This window comes from Sus scrofa, chromosome 11 (assembly GCF_000003025.6).
Source record: "Sus scrofa isolate TJ Tabasco breed Duroc chromosome 11, Sscrofa11.1, whole genome shotgun sequence".
NCBI lineage: Eukaryota > Metazoa > Chordata > Mammalia > Artiodactyla > Suidae > Sus > Sus scrofa.
In genome coordinates, this window is record NC_010453.5 from 17,757,135 (window position 1) to 17,779,241 (window position 22,107).

The following is a 22,107-nucleotide window of genomic DNA, read 5'->3' on the forward strand; positions in this document are numbered from 1 at the left end:
AATTTCATATATTTAATATATTCAAAAGTTTGATTAAAATATTTAACTGTTTTGGCTTGAGACACCGAAAAATGCATTTATTTTCCTCATACATCTTTGTGTTCCTAATCTATAGCAATGTGCTTCATACATAGTAAGCATTCTTAAATTTTCAGTGTACAAGTAAGTTTTATTAGGCTACTCAAAAGCTTCCAAGAAATAACTAATTATGCATACTTGACAATGTTAGAATCTTTAAACATGGGTTTTTTAATGTATTTATCCTTTTTCTAAAAGAGAATTTTTTTTCTTATCTTTAGGTGGTAAGGTGTGTTAAAAAAATAAAACCTTGGAGTAAAGTAGCAGCACATAATGGTTTGTGGATTTTGAAAAGGTGCAGGCCATATTGTGCTGCCTCAAAAATACAAGGATCTGATCTTCTGAAGAAAATATATTTCTTTTTATTCATAGCTCTTATGATAGCAATGTCAGCAGTGCCTTAGCAGCACGTAAATATTGGCGTTAAGATTCTAAAATTATCTCCAGTATTAACTGTGCTGCTGAAGTAAGGTTGGCCATACTCTACAGTCATATTCTAATATATTTTAATATTGCAGTTTTTTTTCAGTTTTGATAAGTAATTCTCAGTATTGTCAATAATCTTGTTTTTAGTGATTCTATAAAAATAAGTTAGTATTTTTAGATGTGTTTATTAAAGTAGTATAATTGCAATTTAACGATTGTGTTGAATGCCATTAATATTTTATTGAAAGAGCTCATACGGTACCAGTTAAGTTATTTTAATGCACATTGATAATCGGTCTGTATATTCAATTTTTATTTCAGATAGAACAGACATTTTAGTTTTCTCTTTGTTTCTCTAGTAAAATATTACTTTAAGATATTTGCTCACCTCATAGATAAATACGTGTGTGTGTGTGTGTGTGTGTGTATGGTTTTTTTTTTTGTTTTGTTTTGTTTTTGTCTTTTTAGGGCTGCACCCACGACTTATGGAGGTTCCCAGACTAGGGGTCAAATTGGAGCTGTAGCTGCTGGCCATGGCCACAGCCACAGCAACACCAGATCTGAGCCGTATCTGTGACCTGCACCACAGCTGATGGCCACACTGAATCCTTAACCCACTGAGAGAGGCCAGGGATCGAACTTGTGTCCTCATGGATGCTAGTCAGATTCATTTACGCTGAGCCACGATGGGAACTCCTAAATACACATTGTAAAATATACATTTTTTTTTTAATTTTTTTTTTTTTTTGTCTTTTTTTGTTGTTGTTGCTATTTCTTGGGCCGCTCCCACGGCATATGGAGGTTCCCAGGCTAGGGGTTGAATCGGAGCTGTAGCCACCGGCCTACGCCAGAGCCACAGCAACGCGGGATCCGAGCCACGTCTGCAACCTACACCACAGCTCACGGCAACGCCGGATCGTTAACCCACTGAGCAAGAGCAGGGACCAAACCCGCAACCTCATGGTTCCTAGTCGGATTCGTTAACCACTGCGCCACGACAGGAACTCCAAATATACATTTTGAACAGAACTTAGAAGACAATTTTTAGTAATATTTCTAAATATTCTCTTATAAGGGAAGGGGAAATATCAAAACGTGAATTAACTTCCTGAAATCCTATGTCTCAAAAAGGATTTAACTGTAACTTTAAAGGTAGGAAAGACCTTACAAAATATCCAGTCTATTCATTGAATAACTCAGGAAACAGAAGCTCAAATTAAGTAACTTGACACAAATGCAGATTAGGATCTTGACCCTATGTCTTCCGACTTTATACAATCATGTTCGGGATTTTTTTCTTGTTTTTTTAAAATGTTATTTTTAAATCCTTAGCCACAGAATTTTGTTTGAAAATAAAGTCAAAAATATGAAGGCCTTGTTTGCTTTTTTTATATCTAATATTCAACTTTAAGACAAAAAATTATTGTGGTAGTTGTTAATTTTATAGATGAAAACAGTAAAAAATGTTTAGGTTAATTCAAGTTGGAAGGAAAATGTTTTCTTTACCTTCTATTCCTTATTTGCTGGTGTTTTTTTTTAAGTCATAAGACTAGAAATTGGAGTTCCCTGGTGGCCTAGCAGTTCAGGATTCTGCATTGTCACTACTGTGGCTTGGGTTGATTCCTGACCTGGGAACTTCTGCATGCCACCCACTGCCAAAGATAAAGAAAAACTTTATGGGGAGTTGTCTGGTGGATAAGATTTGGCACTTTGACCACTGCATCCCAGGTTCGATCCCTGGTCTGGGAACTGAGATCCCACATCAAGCTACTGCAACCTGTGGCAAAAAAAATAATAATAATTAAAAAAAAAATAAAACAAAAAATTGACATTCAGGATAAGAAGAATGTGTTTGTATAGTATATCATACTCCTGGTCTTATTTCTTGCAAGGAGTATCTCACCCCTTTCACTTGTCACCAAGCAGAAAATTCACAAAGTAAAAGCAATTCTTAAAATATTATTTCACTTATAATTGTCTATTTTGGAAACCTAAAAAAGTATTTCAGATGTAATTTAAGGAGTTGTATTTGATCTTCTGTTTAAATTCTAATTTCAAGGTAAAAAAAGACAAGGTTATCAATTTTAAGAATTTTTTTTTTTTTTTTTTTTTTTTTTTTTTTTGTCTTTTTGCCTTTTCTAGAGCCACTCCCACGGCATATGGAGGTTCCCAGGCTAGGGGTCTAATCGGAGCTGTAGCCACTGGCCTATGCCAGAGCCACAGCAGCAAGGGATCCGAGCCGTGTCTGCAACCTACACCACAGCTCACAGCAACGCTGATCCTTGACCCACTGAGCAAGGCCAGGGATCAAACCTGCAACCTCATGGTTCCTAGTCGGATTTGTTAACCACTGAGCCATGACGGGAACTCCAAATCTTTTTTCCAGCAAATTTTTTTTTCCCAAAATAACAAAGTAACATACCATATTGGCTAGAATTAAATGGCAGCTTTTACATGGAAATAATATTGCCTTGGTGCTTTTTCATCAACCTTTTAACCTGTTTTTTATTTCATCTCAACTATTTCATGAAAGACTGTAACAAATATATGATAATATTTGGTTCCACCAAAAATATTTCAGGAAGTAATACATGGATACTTAGAAGTATTAAGTAAATAAATGAATTAAAAAGTTAGTCCAGCACTTTCCAGAACAACCTAAGAATTAGATTTCTATTTTTTTTATTTTCCTTAATGTATTTGAAGTCATATTTTAGAAAATTATATTTAGTCTAATCTGTCTTTTAAATGACAGAAAACCTCCGTTTTGTATTTACTAAGCAAATCTTTATATTTAGTTGCTTCAGATGTGAAAAAGGATTATTTGAGGCTAAATAAAAACTTTTCTTGTTTTAATCTCTGAGAATGAATTGGAAAAAAATTGAAATATTGAGAGAGTAAGAAAATGTAGAAAACAGTTGCATTGAAATTTATTCTAATAGTATGTAGCATCTTTCCAGTCTCTAATAAGAGGAAATAACCTATCAGTACCTAATGAAACACACATCTAGGTAACTCAGCAGGACTTAAAATTTTGTTAGAGTTAATATGCTTCCATTTTTGTGTAATTTTGAAACACAGAGAGCAAACAGTAAAATAAAACTTACACGTTTAATAATGTCAGTCTTTTTTTTTTTCTTGCCACAGCATGGAGCGGCCTGATGTAGGATCTCACTTCCCAGTCCAGGGATTGAACCTAGGCCACAGCCATGAAAGCACCAAGTCCTAACCTCTAGGCCACCAGGGAACTCCCTCTTTAATGTGAATCTTAATATGGCCATTTATTTTACATATTAAGTTTTCATTTTTTCCACCTTCTTTGGAAAAAATTGCTAATCTTTTCATTCAGGTTTAAATTGATGCCAGGTAATTCCAGTATTGAGCATCTTAAATCTCTTACTTGGAATATGGATTGAGTTTGGCGCTAACTCAGAGGACTACAGGCAAGTATTCAGGACATAGCCAGAGGGATATTTTTATAGTTGAACAATTCAATTTGTATACTATGTAGATCTCTTAAGATCACGTATATTTATATGTGAAAGTAGATTTGAAATTTTGGTTGTAGACTAAATACCATATTTAACAGTAAAGATTTTTTTTCTTCAATCATGTATCCTTTTAATTGTACAGAATTAGAGGTACATTTAGCCATCAAGTATCATTATTGATATGTGTCCAGGTTAGCCATACTGGATTAATAAGATTATATTTGAATAAACTATGATCTCTCTAAGTTAATATATTTATTTGTTTAGAAGTTAATATTCTAAATCATTTTTTTTCCTTTTACAGGTGGATATTACTATCCCTTATTCATGGAAAAAGTTTTATTCTAAGTGTTGTGTCTCATTGAGTATTAGCAAAAAGGAGAAATATTAATGCTTTTGAGATAGATTTGGCTCTAGTAAGTACTGAGATGTATTATTTGCATATCTGGGAGAAGAAATGAGAGACCATCATCAGTACATTTCCAGCTAAAATTCTATATTTTCTTGCATCTCATGAAGGGATTCCTTATAATTTCTGTTTTATTACTAATAGCTTGAACCCCTTTAATGGAGAATTAATTTCTCCACCAGAGTTTAAAAATTTATGTTCTTACCTTGTTTATTTATAAAATATATCCCACAGATTTCTGATGTCTATTTTTTAGGCTATATACAAGTAAGAAATGTTGGCAAAATAAATAAGTTTAAACCTTTTATATTAAAATTACTATGCAGAGTGACAAGTTAGTTGCTGTTTTTTGTCTTTATTATACTGAAATTAAATTCAACATTTGTAATTTCTATTTGGGTCTATTTCTTGATTATTAATACATAGGATTCATGCAAAGCTTCATGAATAACACATTTAGATTAGCATATTAATGAATGCAGGTCCCCCTTAATTCTGTGGGACTTTGAATAATCTGATATTTGTTATTTCTTATGATTGGACTTTGGTGTTTTGAAAAAAATGTAAACTTCCTAGAGAATCTTGTTATTGTTTATCTTATGCTGTAGGGTTAGATTTTGCTTGAGAAATTTGCTGAGAAAAAAATTTTTAAGCCACTTTTACACTAAATGTTCCTCAATATGATTAACCTGTTATTAAAGCTATTCCATATATCTTTATTTTATAATTTAAGTTTATCATGGATTATTCTATTAAAGAATATCTTTAGAAAGTGGTAAAACTTCTAAAATCTTTCCAGAGTTTATTTCCACATCTCATTATTTTATAATCTTTGGGAATGCTTATATTTATGAAGGTAACGTTTTCAGGGATGTAAATTCTTACAGTACCACTAAAAAAATTTTTCTCTTTAGACTTTAATGCATATGATAGTAAACTATAAGGTGATTTTTTTAGAAGTTCCTGCTGTGGTGCAGCAGGAACGAATCCGACTAGGAACCATGAGGTTGCAGGTTCGATCCCTGGCCTTGCTCAGTGGATTAAGGATCTGGCATTGCCATGAACTGTGGTGTAGACCACAGATGCAGCTCGGTTCTGGCATTACTGTGGCTGTGGCGTAGGCCGGCAGCTATAGCTCCTGTTAGACTGCCTGGGAACCTCAAATGCCGTAGATGTGGCCCTAAAAAGACAAAAGACAAAAAAAAAAAGTTTTTTTAAGTTTGCATGTGATCAGTTAAAAATACTATTATAGTATGAAGCAGTGAAGTAGAATGTTGTCCCATGGGCGTCGAGAAAATTGGGGTTTTTTGGGGGGGTCATTTGAAAATTTTACTATTTTTTTAAGATTTTTATTTTTCTATTGTTGATTTACAGTGGAAGAAGTTTAATTATATTATTTCTTAAGAGAATTTGTACATCTTAGCGTTGTCTGTGAAGATTTTTATATTAATTTGTGTTTCCATAAAACCTTTCCAGCTAATGTTTAATAAGGAATGTTAAAAATAGATTTGAAGCATTTATGTATAGAGAGAGGGGTACAGATTTATTCTATTACAATTTATTCTATTATATAGTCCCTGAGGGTCAGCAGTGGACAAAGCAGATCAATTCCAGCCCTCATGGAGCTTGCAATCTTAGGAGCGAAGCATGGATAGTAGAATAGACAAAAAATGAATAGGTACTTTATGTGGTATGTCAAATGGGGGTAAGTTTATGAAGAAAAAGTGAGGGAGGTGGGAGGGATGGGTTAAAGGTATATTTCTATATAGTGTAGTCAGAAAATGCCTCCCCGGGATGACATCTGAATAAAGACCTAAAAGTAAGGGAGCAAACCATTGGGTATCTGGGAAGAGAGCCTTTCAAGCAGAGGAACTCCCAACTACAAAGCCCTTGAGGCTGAAATGTTTTTGGTGTTTACCTAAAAGAGCAGCGAGAAGATCTGGATGGCTGTGATCAAATATACAAGAGGGGGAATCACAGCTTAAGAATCAAAGTTTATAGGAACCAGATCTTATGGCTGTTTAAGCTCTACTTTAATCTACAGATTAAACTTTATTCCATACTTTGAGAGAACAGTTGTATGTGCCTCAGCCTATATGACCTTTGTAGATAGAAATGAGTATTTTTAAGAATCTGACTCATGATTAGAATCTCCATCTGAGACCGTTTAGAACATAAAATGTTTAAATGATTGGCTAATAGGTATATGTGTGATGATCAGGCGTTTGTTTATGACTTGTGCTTTGATGGCTCTGAAATTGTTTTTCACTTGCTTGGTTTAGCTAGTAAAAGCTCCAAGAGACAATGAACATGTTCACATTTGTCATTTACCCAAACGAACCACAGTTGTCTTTGACTCCTCCATCCTTGGAATTCCCGCCGTATTTCTCACTTACTCTGTTAGCACTTTAGCTGAGGAGTTTTTTGCCTGTAATTATTTTACCCACTGTAATATATCCCACTAATTTATTCTTAGTAAAACACTGCTTTTGCCAATAGGATAAAATTCAGACCTCTTAACTTGTACTTCATGGTCGTGTTGCAACCTTTTCTTGAGTTTTTCCATTTTCCTTCAAGGAAACTAGTCCTGTTCCATCTGTTTTTCTATCTCTGTTCCTTTATTTATGCCCTTTCACCACCCCAACTTTCCCCCAACTAATTCCTCTACTTTTTAAAAAGCAGGTCAAACCTTTTGTGTGTGCTGTTTCCTGACTTTAACTGTCTGGCATCATCCCTCTTTTCCATGATTTGAACAGTTTAAACCTATAGCTCTTAACCTTTTTCTCTCACTTAACACAGATGAGGAGTATAACATTTCTATCATTAATTCACTTTATTTATTCATGTATATTAACCTTTATAAATGTATGCAAAATATGAAAAAAATTTAAGAAACAATAAGCAGGTGGACTAGGACATCCAGAACTTCAGAATACCAGCTTAAATATCAAATTCAAGTATTTTATGCAGAGAAGCAATGTATAGTTGATTTTTTTCTCAGTTATATGAATATATATATTTCACATAAAATAGAATATGGAAGTCATATTTCTAGGATTTTAGCACAATAAAAGATTAATGGAGTCTCATTCAATTTTCTAATATTATAAAAACTACTAATAAATATACTCATTTAAGAGGTGATCCATGTGTTCGTTAGTGTTGTTTACAATATTAAAAGGTTGGAAGAGTTTTTTAAATGTCCAACAATAAAAGACGGATTAAATAACGTGCTGAGCGAAATACTGTGCAGCTATTTAAAATAATGTACTGAATATTTAATGAGCTAGAAAGTTGTTCATGATTAAGTAAAAGAAGATTACTAAATAGTGTGAACAGACCCAATGTATATGCTAAACAGTTATTATTATTACTGGTTTACATGTGGATATAAGATAAATATTATTATTATTATTATTTTTTTGCTTGTTTTGGGGCCACTCCCTCAGCACGTGGAGGTTCCCAGGCTAGGGGTGTTATGCGAGCTACAGCTGCCAGCCTATGCCACAGACCCAGCAAAGTCAGATCCGAGCTAGGTCTGCAACCTACACCACAGCTCACAGCAACAACCAGATCCTTAACCCACTGAGCAAGGCCAGGGATCCAACCCACAATCTCATATTCCTAGTCAGATTCGATTCCCCTGCACCACGACGGGAACTCCTAATCTTATTTATTCTTGTTTATAGTAAACATTATGATTTTTGTGATGGGAGAAAGTTTATTCTTTGAAAAGGAAGGAGAGATCTTTGAAAAATGAAAACAATTATTTGAAGCAGCCTGTCACACCTTAATCACCTCCTTTAGAAATCTAAGTGGAAACCCTAAATTCCTATTTGTTCACAAACTTTAGAAGTGATAATGAAGAATCAACTATCATGGGAAGAACTGAACAGGTAATTTCTAAAATCAGATAACTTTAAAATCAACTTCAGAGGAGCAATTTACTTTGTATTCTCAAAGCAGTGTCGAAAAGGAATTCAAGAATCACTTCTTGAATTCTTTGTTGAGAAGTTTTACTGCCATTTCCCCAGTCTTAGAGCCCTCAAAACCTCAAGGTAAGTATAAAGAAAGGAATAGATATATCTTAATTTTGAAACTATATTAATAAACTAAAGAAAACCGGTTTATTTTATAGTTACAGATATTTAATAGCACAATGAAACTTTCAGATCTTAAAAGGATTTTTCTGTTTAAAGTGTATTTTAATTTTTTTCTGGCATAAAAATAATGTATAGGCTAGAAACCGCAAAAGCAAAAAATTCTATCAGAAACTCCCAAATTAATTTCTTAATTCATAACTATGCCAAGAACTAAAAAGAGTATCTCCCCCTAGAAAAGAAATATGGGCTATTCTACTACCTCAGACACTTTTTCCCTCCATTTATTTAAAATAAAGTTGTCCTGGCGTTTCCGTCGTGGCTTAGTGGAAACCAATCTGACTAGTATCCACGAGGACGCAGGCTCGATCTCTGGCCTTGCTCAGTGGGTAAAGGATCTGGCATTGCCGTGAGCTATGATGTCGGTCGCAGACGTGGCATGGATCCCGAGTTACTGTGTCTGACATAGGCTGGCAGTTGCAAGTCTGATTTGACCCCAAGACTGGGAACCTTAATATGCTGAGGGTGCTGCCCTAAAAAGCAAATGATAAAATACAGTTGTCCCCTGAACAACATGGGTTTGAACTGAGTGAGTCCACTTATTTTTTTTCAATAAATACATACTACAGTACTGTATCATCTACAGTTGGTTGAATCTGAGGATGCAGAACTGCAGATGTGAAAGGCTGACTGTATAAAGTTATACATGGATTTTCAACTGCAAGTTGAGTGAGTTCCCCTAACCCCCTTATTCAAGGGTCAGTTGTATACCTTTAAAATACTAATTTTATCATTTGTTCCATAATACCTTACTGTTAAAATACTTACATTTAAATTTTTTTTCTCAAGATATTAATAATTTGAACACATGAGAAGATTCATTTTGTTAACCCTTTGGCTTCCTCTACCAAGCATGCGTGTCATCCCCACGGGTACCTTCCCACAGTTAGAGAGCCTTGCTGAGGCAAGGGAGGTTATTGAAGGGTTTTAATCAGAAAAGTAAAAAAACAATGAAAATATGTATTGCTCAAGATTTGCTAAAGGAAATCTAAGACTAGTATAACTAAATGATGAGTTTCCTCTGTACCCCAATAATCACATCAAATTTATCAAAAAGTTAAAATTGTGGAATTCACGTTGATAATTGCAAAAACATTTACTGATTATGGACATTGCAGTTCAAAAACATGGCTATAGTTATCAAAATATAAACACGACACAAATGTATGAATTCATCGCATGTGGTCTGTCACAATGATTCATTTAGAACAGTAAGCAAAAATAGTATGTCTGAAACTTTTCTCACATTTCAATATTTTATAATTTAAAACAATAATTTAGGCAGGTTTAGAATCTGAAAACAACTTGACTAATTGAATAAAGAAACTATTATTTTGGAGTCTGAAAATCTGACTATCTGTAGGGAGGGGTACTTGTCACCAAAATAGGCCTATGGTACAAATAGCAAGTTAAAGCCTTTGTTGGGTTACTTTTGTGACCATTTTAGTGAGCACTGCATCCTTCAAAGCAATAGGTAAAGCACCCTAAAGTAAAGCCTCAGTCCATAGTAGTTAAGCTATCAGACCATTTTTGGAATATAGCTCTTAGATGTATTTACCTCTAAAACTCAAGGAATTTGGATCCTTAAAAATTGATTTATTATTTCTAGAAAGTTCTATATAGTTATATTCAGAAAAATTTGTGATGATTTTGCAATTCTTCCTATATCCATTAAGAAACTAAATTCCTTTTTTAAAATAAAGGGAATTCCTCTCTTCCTTACTTTATATACCAGATGGTCATGGTTTTTTTGAATAGCCAACTTGGATAATTTGGAATTTAGGTAAAGTTTCAACAAGTTTCAATACTAGCATTAAAACGCTTGTTTAGGCTGAACTATTGCTGTATGCTAATAAACACTTGTTCCCAAAAGCCATTGTTGATTGAAAGTCTTGGTGTGGCATGCTTCATGTTAGGCCATGTGGAGAGTATGGATGTAAACCAGTTTTAGAGGGCACCAGAGAATTGAAAATATAAGATGTTCAAATGTCATAAGGGGTGTTTGAAAGTATTGAGAAGCTTGCTTGAAAAAGGGAACAACAGTCTTGAGATTTCGTTTCTGTATTGCCAAATACAGGACAAAACTGGGGCGATTGCATTTCAGGGATGTAAACAAAGCAAGGGCTTTCTGCCCACTGGGTGTGTGTGTTATGGAAATGGATTGCTTTACTGAGGACCTCAGAAGTGATGAAATGGGAGTTCCCATTTTGGCTCAGCGGTAACGAGCGCAACTAGTATCCATGAGGATGCAGGTTCAATCCCTTGCCTTGCTCAGTGGGTTAAGGATCAGGCGTTGCCATGAGCTGTGGTGTAGATCACAGATGCAGCTTGGATCTTGCGTTGCTATGGCTGTGGTGTAGGCAGGCATATGTGGCTCTGATTGGCCCCCTAGCCTGGTAACATCCATATGCTGCACCTGTGGCCCTTAAAAAAAAGGTGATGAAATGGGGGGCGACAGTGGGGGGGAATAAGATTTAAAGACATTTGAAATGAAGAAAATGAATACATCAGCTTAAACAAATTCTTGCCTTTTAAAACAAGGGCAAGGGCATTTGTGCTAACAATTTTTGACTAAAGGAAACTATGGAGAAATTTCTGGATTTGTTGTTTTTGGACAGTTTTTACTAAAAACTTATTTTAATAGAACTGACAGGATCTAAATAAAGCAGGTACTCCTTTAAAAAGTTCTAGTTCGGAGTTCCCATTTAGGCTCAGTGGAAACAAACCTGACTAGTATCCATGAGGATGCAGGTTTGATCCCTGACCTCACTCAGTGTGTTAAGGGTCGGGCTCTGCTGTGAGCTGTGGTGTAGGTCACAGACGTGGCTCACGTCCCATGTTGCTGTGGCTACGGAGTAGGCCAGCGGCTACAACTCTGATTCTCCCCCTATCCTGGGAACTTACATATGCCACAGGACTGGCCCTAAAAAGACAAAAAAAATCAGGCTCAGAGTTTCAAGAAGTATGTCACTTGTCTGAAAACTGTGAGATAATGAAGATGTAAGTTTGAACATAATTTTTAAATACTAAAAATTTTTATTTGTTGCATGTGTTTTCAAAAAGGATCACTTTATCAAGGCAATTGGATGAATCTGTTATACAGCTGGATCATTAGGTGGAAGTTCCTGGGCCAAAGAATGAACCTGCGCAGCAGTTACAGCCTGCACCACAGCTGAGGCAACTCCAGATCTTTAACCTGCTTCCCCAAGAGGGAACTTCCAAGAGGAATTCTTATTCATACAGTTTTGACTTAAATAGAATTGAGTCATAGTGTCAGTGGAGCATTCTTTGATGTTCATATTCTGAAATACTTGGATTTTCATTAGGCTGTAGGGCCATAGCTTAGGCTTAAAATTTCCACTTCTGGAATTCTTTTTCTGTAATTAAATACAGGGGAATTCAGCTTCAATTGGAGTTTTTGTCACCTTACCAGACACCTGGTAGTTGCTCAGTTATTAAATGGAATGTTCGTAGGAAGATCAGTCTCATTCTGAAATTGGCTCTAGGTCCAGTTGTCTAGTAGATTCTCATCAAATGTGCAGGAAATAATTATTCTACGATGTCTTTGCCAGTCTTTTGAGCCTGAATCACTGTTGAGACCTTATTAAACAATGTAATGGCTTGGCTCAGAAAATAATTTTATGACGTCTTTTAACTCAAGTTTCTTAGTTTTTACAGTTCAAGTACTTTTCAGACTACTCTGGTTCTCTTCCAAATTTATATGTGAGATTCTTGATAGGAGAGAATTGTAAATACAATAAGGAACATCAGCCTTAGCATATTTGTTAATGTTTATTTGGCCCTCTGGGAAATAGGCCAGTAAATTTTTATTGTTTACTTTGAGGGGTTATTTTAGTGAAAGTGACCCAAATCAAATCAAAACATTTAAATACCTACCCCTTGGGTTATGGATGAAGTGCATATGGAAACCACCCAAGCTTTAGGTGCTGCTATTAGTGACAGAAATAGTAACTGCTAACACATTGTTTATTCTTTGCCAGAAACTTTTATATTTGAAAATACATTCAAGGAGTTTCCTAGTGGCCTAGCAGTTAAGGACCCAGTGTTGTCACTGCTGTGGCACACGTTAGACCCCTGTGGCCAAAAATAAAATCCATTCAATTCTTGTAACCACTTTATGAGGGAGATGTATCATTATTCCCATACTATAAGGTAAGGAAACGGAGTCACAGGGTTAAAATAGCATACCTAATGCCGCATAACTAGTAAGGGGAGGAGTCAGGACTCAAGCTCTGGTAATTTGATTGCAGAACTCACACTCAGTAATTACATCTACAACCTCTGTCCTATAGTTAACAAGAGGTAGAGGAGACAAAATTAAATATTAAGCCCTAAAATGTTCAAAATGATAGTGATACCTTCCAAAGAAAGTCTTAAAGTTAGGTTTGTATGTGAAAGTACCATACTAAGCACAAATTAGTTTCTCACATATTCCATGATGGTACTACTGTCCCATTGTAAGGAGGCATGCTCTGACAAGTGTTTCGGTAACACAGGATGTGGGATGTTTATGTGTTCTTGTCCCTCAGTGTGTATGTGTGGTCCATGGATATACTTGTAGCTATATGAATTCAGTCGGCCTTTAATAGTGTCCTCCCCTGAGAAAACTGTCCAGAATAAAGCCACACAATCTATAGGTCACACTTGGTTGTACTGTTTTTGAGGTATCAGCATCAAACAGCATTGTCATCTCACTTTACATGTCTCTGGAAGCTAATCAAAATCTAAAGGAAAATTGACCTTTTGTAACTAAAAGACCACAAACAAACTATACATTTAAATTGTAAACTTAGTTTGCAAATTACCTATCCCTAAGCTATCAGATATACCATTTTCTTAGTATTTCATGTCAATTTAAAGAATTGGACTTCTGGCAAAGCTTAATAATCATTAACTTCTTTCTGTCTTACAGAGCAATTCCAGGCAGTATATAGCAAGCTCTTACACAGCCTTCAGACATACTCTTGGGTATTACCTCAGAGAGGCAACCTCGTCCCCCCGCCATTTCACATACACAGAAAATTGATAGCTCCCGTTTCTGTTTTATCAGCCCTGTAGTCGTTTCATTATTGCTTATGTGGCCTCATAATTGTGATTATTTTCTTCCTTATTTCTCTAAGATTAGCCTGTAAGCCTAAAAGGCTTGAGCCCAGGCGGTATCTTAACTTATTTGGTGACTAATGTAGTAAATAGAGCCAGTGACTTCACATAGCACTCAGTATTATGTTAGTTCCCTTCCTTACTATGGAATACATTGATACCAATATTAGTATGACTACTCAAAACAACTTACTTTTTAGATAGCCAGAGTTAGACCTTACTTTTCAGTGGAATTCTCCTAGTCTCAATTAAGTCAAATCTATTTCCAGATTACCAATATCACATTTTCATTGAAGGATCAGATGGAAAGAGAAATGAAAAACATGAAATAGTTCTTGCCAGGTAATGGCACGTTTTATATGTGAATTAAGTCTTTGTAAAGGCTCTTTATCTCAACTAAAATGGTGTATTAGTTAAGGAATAAACAATTTCAGAGAGTACATTTTATCTCCAAGGTAACACGGACAATAGAAACTTGACGATGTAACTGATATTAAGTCTTAGAAAACTGTCTCTAGCAGATTGAAATGGTTTCCCAGATGTTCTTTTCTGAGGTGTTAGAAGAAAGCACTATGGAAGTCAGTAAATCCAGTTAGCTTTGCTACAATCTCAAGATTCAGGGTTTTTTAAAGTATAAAGTGCTTTTAAAAGCATTAAAATTATTTAATGGCTGTTTTTCCCTCTTAACCATTCATCTGACTGACCCGACAGTTGACTGCTTGAAACAGCTTTAAAATCCAAGCTAACCTTGCTTAGGCTGATGAATTCATATTAGGTTGTATGTAACAATCCAACCAGATTGCCTTTGTTTTTACTTCATCAAGAAAGAATTTCACTTGCATCTTTCCCACTGTGAACATTAGGGCATGACCTTTTTTTATAGCACTGCATTTGTGTTCTTTTCTTGCCAATCTCCCAGACTCTGAAGTTTACCTGTCTGCCTGAACTCATAGTACGCAGCCTCTGAATCCTACCTGCCTAAATCCAAGACATTCAGATGCGTTGTCCTGCATTGGGAAATCATCTGGCTTCTGAATTCCAGCTTGAAGTTCCCAAATTAACTCAGTACTCTGCTGGCTTTCTGATCAATTTCACCTGGTGGCCTCTTAATGCTCTTCATAGTTAATGCCTCCCAAACTAGGCATGACCTACCTGTTAATAAAACAGTTGGGAGTTCTATAATTTAAAAATGTGTTCCTTGGTCGTATACCTGATATTTGCTACTCAAAGATTTTTATTTTCAAAATGTTTTCTAAAATTAACTGCTACTGCCCGTAATACTGATCACCCTCTTTTTTAAACAAGGAAAAAGCCTGAAATATATCATTGCATTAGTGTAGGATTTTGACATCAGGATTCTAAATACAACACATAGGACAGTATCAACACTTAGCTTTAAATAGGTAACTGCTTGATAGAATTTATCCAGAGACCTGCAAAAGAAAGCATGAGAATGATGAAATCGTCTTATAACCTCATCTTCAATCTAGGGCTGCCCACATAATTACTCATGATGGAGAGGTCTAAAGTTATTAGAAATTACTTTTTTTTTTTTTTTTGGCTAAGCTTACTTTTCATCTTGTTTCACTTCCTGTCTTAGTACGACAATTTTTAAATGAAATTGTGCTGTTTAAATTTTCATAATTTTTATTTATTCATGTATGGGTTGTGTAAATTTATAATTTGTGACATTTAATGTAGTTCAAGTAACACAATTTTAGTAAGGACATTAAAATTAAATTGAATACTTTCCTGACACATAGTAGATATCCAATAAACATTTAAGTTGATACTGAATTAACAAATCTGATTTACTTAACATGGTAGTAAGTCAGAATTTTTAGAATTCTTTTATCAGAAGACTTAAGTTTACAACCTTTTCTGTGTTTTCAAAGTGTTTACTTTTAATATTCAATATTTTATATATACTTTCTCATAGTTGAAAAGATGAAATTTCTCAGAGTTCCCGTTGTGGTGCAGTAGGAACAAATCTGACTAGTAACCATGAGGTTTGGGGTTTGATCCCCGGCCTCTCAATGGATTAAGGATCCAGTGTGGCCGTGAGCTGTGGTGTAATTTGAAGACATGGCTTGGATCCCCCATTGCTGTGGCTGTGGCATAGGCCTGCGGCTGCAGCTCCAATTAGACCCCTAAGCCTGGGAACTTCCATATGCCACGGGTGCAGCCCTAAAAAGACCAAAAAAAAAAGCATATAAGAATTAAGAATAGGAGCTCCCGTCATGGCACAGTGGTTAACGAATCCGACTAGGAACCATGAGGTTGTGGGTTCGGTCCCTGCCCTTGCTCAGTGGGTTGACGATCCAGCGTTGCCGTGAGCTGTGGTGTAGACGCGGGTCGGATCCCGCGTTGCTGTGGCTCTGGCGTAGGCCAGTGGCTACAGCTCCGATTGGACCCCTAGCCTGGGAACCTCCATATGCTGCGGGAGCGGCCCAAGAAATGGCAAAAAGACAAAAAAAAAAAATTAAGAATAATGTAGAAGATCAAATAATATAAAATAAAACTGAAGATGGTCATTAGATTAATTTGATGATTCTAAACATGAGAATCTGTAAATTTTGTTCTATCATTTTGACCTCACTTTTAAAGTATCAGACAATGAAACGTCCATCACTTGAATCTCATTCAGTAATGCGTGTACAGCCATTTATTCATACAAGAAGTCACTTTGTTCAGAGGCATTTGCCCCTGATACCAGTCTCTTCAATGTCATCAAAATGCATTTTATTTAGATAACAATTGAGCATGTAAGAGAAGTTTAAGCTTTCCCACTGGCTTAGAAGACCATGAAATGAAGCATAACAAAAAGTTATAATTCAGTATAATAAAATTCATGTTTGCAAATATTACCCTAAAGAATTGTTTAGGTAGCTTGGCTACTTTGCCAGAGGAATAACAGTATAAACAAATGCTCAAAATTGTTTCTATTCTAGAGAAGTTAGATGTGGTCATATTCAAATACTTAAAAACTGGCTTTGCTAAAAGTTGTGTCAACTTAAGCAAGTTACTCTTTCCAAGTATTAGTTTTAAACTGTAAGAGATTGAATTTGGATCTGTATTGTCCCCAGTTTTTATAATCCTAGAACGGAGTCAGCCTCCAATGTATTCATTTTGTGAATAATTCTGTGTACTAATTATTTTGATTAAAGCAAAGGTGAAAAGTTGAACTTACAAATTTATATGGAAACCTCATTTATCACCTTAGAATTTGGGATGTTACGTATTTAACTTTCCATTTTAGAAAAAAATTTTAGATTTAGAAAAAATTCCTACTCTTTTGTCAAACTGTCAGCTTGACTGTATGAGACACAGTCAACAAAAAGGAAAACAACCCCCACAGAAAGTTGGAGGAGAGGCACTCACTGTAAATGAAAAATAAGAAACTTTAAAATGTTTATCAGATAAAGCATTTAATTGAATTAATGGGACAATATGGAGTACTAGATAATTTAGTTAACTGAAGTTTACAATGATCTTAAACCTCGTTTGAATATTTTCTAAAATATTAATAAAAATTATAATTTTCAGTATATTAAACAGTATGCTGAATATCATTAAATTTTATGTGAGCATTTATTATCAAGTCATGTAATAATAGGTATAGAAACTGAGTTATATCGTCATATATTATGTAATAATAGGTATAGAAATTTTAAGAGTTATGTTCAATGTGTTTTAAGCCATAAAATCCAGAGAGTGTTTGATTGTAATTTTTCTTAAAATTGACTTTTTTCTTAGAGCGCAAGACAAATTCAGGTTAACTAAGGATTCAATTTGAAGAATTCCAGTTTTCTCTCATCAAATTTCACTTTATTTCAAACTGAACAAAATTATATTGTATTCACGATTTGACAACACACTTTAAAGGTGTATACTCTGAAGGATTTGAATTACAAATCCTTCAGTTATAATCCGTTGGTTGTAAGCAAAGCCAAATCTCTCCTACTGCCAAAATTGGATCAGAAGTGACTAGAGGAGTTCCCGTCGTGGCGCAGTGGTTAACGAATCCGACTAGGAACCATGAGGTTTCGGGTTCGGTCCCTGCCCTTGCTCAGTGGGTTAATGATCCGGCGTTGCCGTGAGCTGTGGTGTAGGTTGCAGACGCGGGTCGGATCCCGCGTTGCTGTGGCTCTGGCGTAGCCCGGCGGCTGCAGCTCTGATTTGACCCCTAGCCTGGGAACCTCCATATGCCGCTGGAGCGGCCCAAAGAAATAGCAAAAAGACACACACACAAAAAGTGAGTAGAGAATCAAGAATGGCTACTGTTTTTGATCATGATTATGTCATATACATAAATGTATGTTATATGTGTAAATGTATGTTAGTTTCTCCACCACAGTACAGTAGGGCAGTTTTATTCATGTGCAAATCTTATTTTTAAATAGTGTGAAAATCTGAGGTGGTGATAATTTGAGGTTTCAAATTCTGTGACTAAGAGTGAATATAATTTAATTTCATCAAAAATAATTATTAGAGGTTCCTGCTGTGGCACAGTAGTTTTAAAAATCCGACTGCAGTGGCTCCAGTCAATGGGTTCAACCACTAAGGCGTAGGTTGCAGCTGCAGCTTGCATGCAATACTTGGACTGGGAACTTCCATATGGCATGGGTGTGGCCATTAAAAAAATTTTTTTAATTAAAATAGTACCTAAAATGCCTTAAAAGTTTGCAGTTTGCATTTTTCAAGTGAAATAGTCTTTATTACCAAGTGCCTATTCTATGCCTAGTACTTCACTATAGTCTAAAGATGGTCACTGTCAGCAAAGAACTTTTAGCCTGGATGGTAATATTATGCTAACCTACAGAGACGATTGGAGTGTGAAATGTTGCTGACCTGAAGTGCTGTAGAAGCTCAAAGGAAATGTGGATTTAGACTCAACAGAGAACACTTTGAGGAAGTGGAAAATGAGCTGGGCTTAGAGAGTGGATAGGATTAATTCGATGAAATGAAGAAATTGGAGACTTACAAGTGCAGAAAACATGAACCAAGGCATGATCAAGTAAGAAGGAGTAAAGTAGAATTACTAGGTTGAAAACAGATTGGTATTGGGCAGTAGTAGGGAAATGAGTATAACCATGTTTGAGATTGCTTTCCTTTCTCTGCATAAAGCACCCTAATTTCTTCTAAATTAGGGGAAATGATAATACGTTTGGGTTGCTGGCAGCCCTTCGAAAGTAAAGGTGTGATGATTTGAAGGGAAAAAAAACACGATTTGTAAGAAATATTGGAAGGAAATCTAGGCTTAAATTAGATGAGTTTACCCTAAACATTTTGTGTGGGTGTGTGTTTTTCGGGGGTGGGGTTTATGGCCTTTAACTCAGCAAATCAAGTGAGAAATCTTGAAAGAAGGGGTTGCATAGCCAAAAGTCTACTGTAAGGGATATTTTTTGCCCATGTGAGATTGACCTTACCACTGTGGGAATGATTGTGAATTAATACCAAATTACTGTTATTAAGCCAAATAGAAATACTGTACTCCTTTTCCAAACCGCTTCCTAATTTGCATCTAACACTTAGAGCAAGTTATTTACTGCTAGAATGTCCTTTCCCTCACCTTCAGCTGTCAAAATATTCTTAGGCTATCTACCCCTTGCAAAAATTTCCCAATTCGCTTTTCCTCCTCAGCCAGAAACACCGTTTCTCTACCTGACTTAGAATAATTAGTGCATCCTGCTTTATGGACAGAGGCTATCTTACTTTTTATTGTATACCCTGTAAGCCTAACATAGTAGGAGCTTGATAAGTGGAAACTGATTGCTGAAAATCAGCTACAGCACCTTGATGATAAATTAATATGTTCTGGAAAGGTCGATTACCAGCTAGATAATTGTGGAAATGCCCAGGCTCTTTCCTGGTAATTCAGCGGTTCTCCACCTTTTACTATTTAACTGATCCGGGCTCCTCTTCTTCTATGTGACTTATTAACATTTTTACCTACCTTAAAATGACTTTTTTAAAAAGTTTAAAAAAAATAAAATAAAAATTAAAAATTTTTAACAGGAGTTCCCGTCGTGGCGCAGTGGTTAACGAATCCGACTAGGAACCATGAGGTTGCGGGTTCGGTCCCTGCCCTTGCTCAGTGGGTTAACAATCCGGCGTTGCCGTGAGCTGTGGTGTAGGTTGCAGACGCGGCTCGGATCCCACGTTGCTGTGGCTCTGGCGTAGGCCGGTGGCTACAGCTCCGATTGGACCCCTAGCCTGGGAACCTCCATATGCCGTGGGAGCGGCCCAAGAAATAGCAACAACAAAAAAAAAAAAAAAAAAAAAAATTTTAACAAAAGCCAGAAACCTGTGGGTAGGAGTATAAATAGTTGGAAAGCCTGTGAAATTTTGAGGGCTCTTAAGATCTAATAAATCATCTAAAGCTCTCCAACAAAGTATAACTGTTTTCTATTGGCCTTTACTTGTTGTCTCTCTGAGGAGTTGGGAGATGGTGAATGAAAAGTCCTTACATTAAAAAATACTTTTGGAGTTCCTGTCGTGGCTCAGCAGTTAGCAAACCCAACTAGCATCCGTGAGGACTCGGGTTCAATCCCTGGCCTCACTCAGTGGGTTAAGGAGCCAGCATTGCTGTGAGCTGTGGTATAGGTCACAGACTCAGCTCAGATCCTGCTTTGCTGTGGCTGTGGCATAGACCAGCAGCTACAGCTCTGATTGGACAGACCCCTAGCCTGGGAACCTCCATATGCCACATGTGTAGCCCTAAAAAAAAAAGACTTATTAAAAAAAAAACTGGAGTTCCCATCGTGGCACAGTGGTTAACGAATCCAACTAGGAACCATGAGGTTGCGGGTTCAATCCCTGCCCTTGCTCAGTGGGTTAACGATCTGGCGCGTTACTGTAACTGGTGTAGGCCAGTAGCTACAGCTCCAATTAGACCCCTAGCTTGGGAACCTCCATATGCCGTGGGAGCAGCCCAAGAAATGGCAAAAAGACAAAAAAAAAAACCCAAAAAAAAAACTTATAAAAAATAAAAATAAATACTTTCAAGAAATACCATTATTAAAATCATAAAATAAATGTACTAAAAATAAATTTAAAAATTAAAAATAAATGTACCAAGCAATCTCGTGCAATTTTTTTTTTTCTTTTTTAGGGCCACACCTCCAGCATATGGAAGTTCCCAGGCTAGAGATCAAATCAGAGCTGCTGCTGCCAGCCTGCACAACAGCCACAGCAACACAGGATCCAAACTGCTTCTACAACCTACCCCACAGCTCACAGCAACACTGGATCCCACGTCCTCATAGTTACTAGTCTGGTTTGTTAACACTGAGCCACAATGGAAACCCCATCTTGTGCAGTTTTTTAAAGTGACTCTCTAAAGTTAATGGTATGCTTCCGAATCCCTCTGCTTCCTAGAGCTACCTTATCAAATGGTTTTTTTTTTTTTTTTTTTTTTTTGGTGTTTGTGTCTTTTTAGGGACATACCCATGATATATGGAGGTTCCCAGGCTAGGGATCTAATCAGAGCTGTAGCCACCAGCCTATGCCAGAGCCACAGGGATCTGAGCTGCGTCTGCGACTTACACCACAGCTCACGGCAACACTGGATCCTTAATCCACTGAGTGAGGCCAGGGATCGAACCTGCAACCTCATGGTTCCTAGTCGGATTTGTTTCCGCTGCGCCACGACGGAACTCCTGAAATGGGTTTTTTAAATAAGTTTTCTTGGACAATTTTATAAGAGATTATCCAAATCACATGAAAAAAGCTTTCAGAAATCTCAGAAGGCAAAGAAAATGGTGAATCAAATATGTAGCATTTGTTTTCTGCCAGGACATTTAAGTCATATTTATAATGGGATAAGGATTTATTTGATGTACCCTTCAGAGCTTTTACATAATGTATATAGGACATTTATGTCTGATTTCCAGAACCTGTATATAAACTACATTTTTTTAAAAAGTCTATTGTTGCCATTGGGTTTGAGGGAGGTTGACATATTTGTTATACTTAACATTTAGCCAGAAGTCAGGAATTCAACCAGCAGTTAAATAATGGGTCCCATGGCGAAGCAGTTTCCCTTCTATGTTGATTTGCTTTATGACCTGTTTTCTAGGCACTTATTTTGACATCACCACTGCCCCCACCAAAAAAAAAAAAAAAAAAAAAAAAAAAAAGGAACTGACTATCACGAGTATCTGGACCATGTGGAGAAAGGACTGAGACTGGAAGCAGAAAACACATTGTCTGTAAAAGCAAAGTTCTGGACAGCAGCTCACTCTAGTATAGGGCAATAAATGCCACATGAGATCATCTCTTCAGTTCGAAACTGTAAGTAACTTTGGGGAATTGCGGGGGGGCTGGGCTTAGACAGTTGTCTCTGCTGACTCAAAAAAATGTCTTCATTTTGTAATTTGTGGTCTTTATGCTTGTAAATTAAGATACACTGAGTTGTCAA

General features: G+C 36.2%; 2 non-coding genes across 2 annotated transcripts; both read left to right on the top strand.

The window, feature by feature from the left end:
* Window positions 329-407, top strand: MIR15A (microRNA 15a). The gene has a single exon (NR_035364.1). It is a non-coding gene; the product is annotated as a microRNA 15a (primary transcript).
* On the top strand, window positions 472-550 carry MIR16-2 (microRNA 16-2). The gene has a single exon (NR_035365.1). It is a non-coding gene; the product is annotated as a microRNA 16-2 (primary transcript).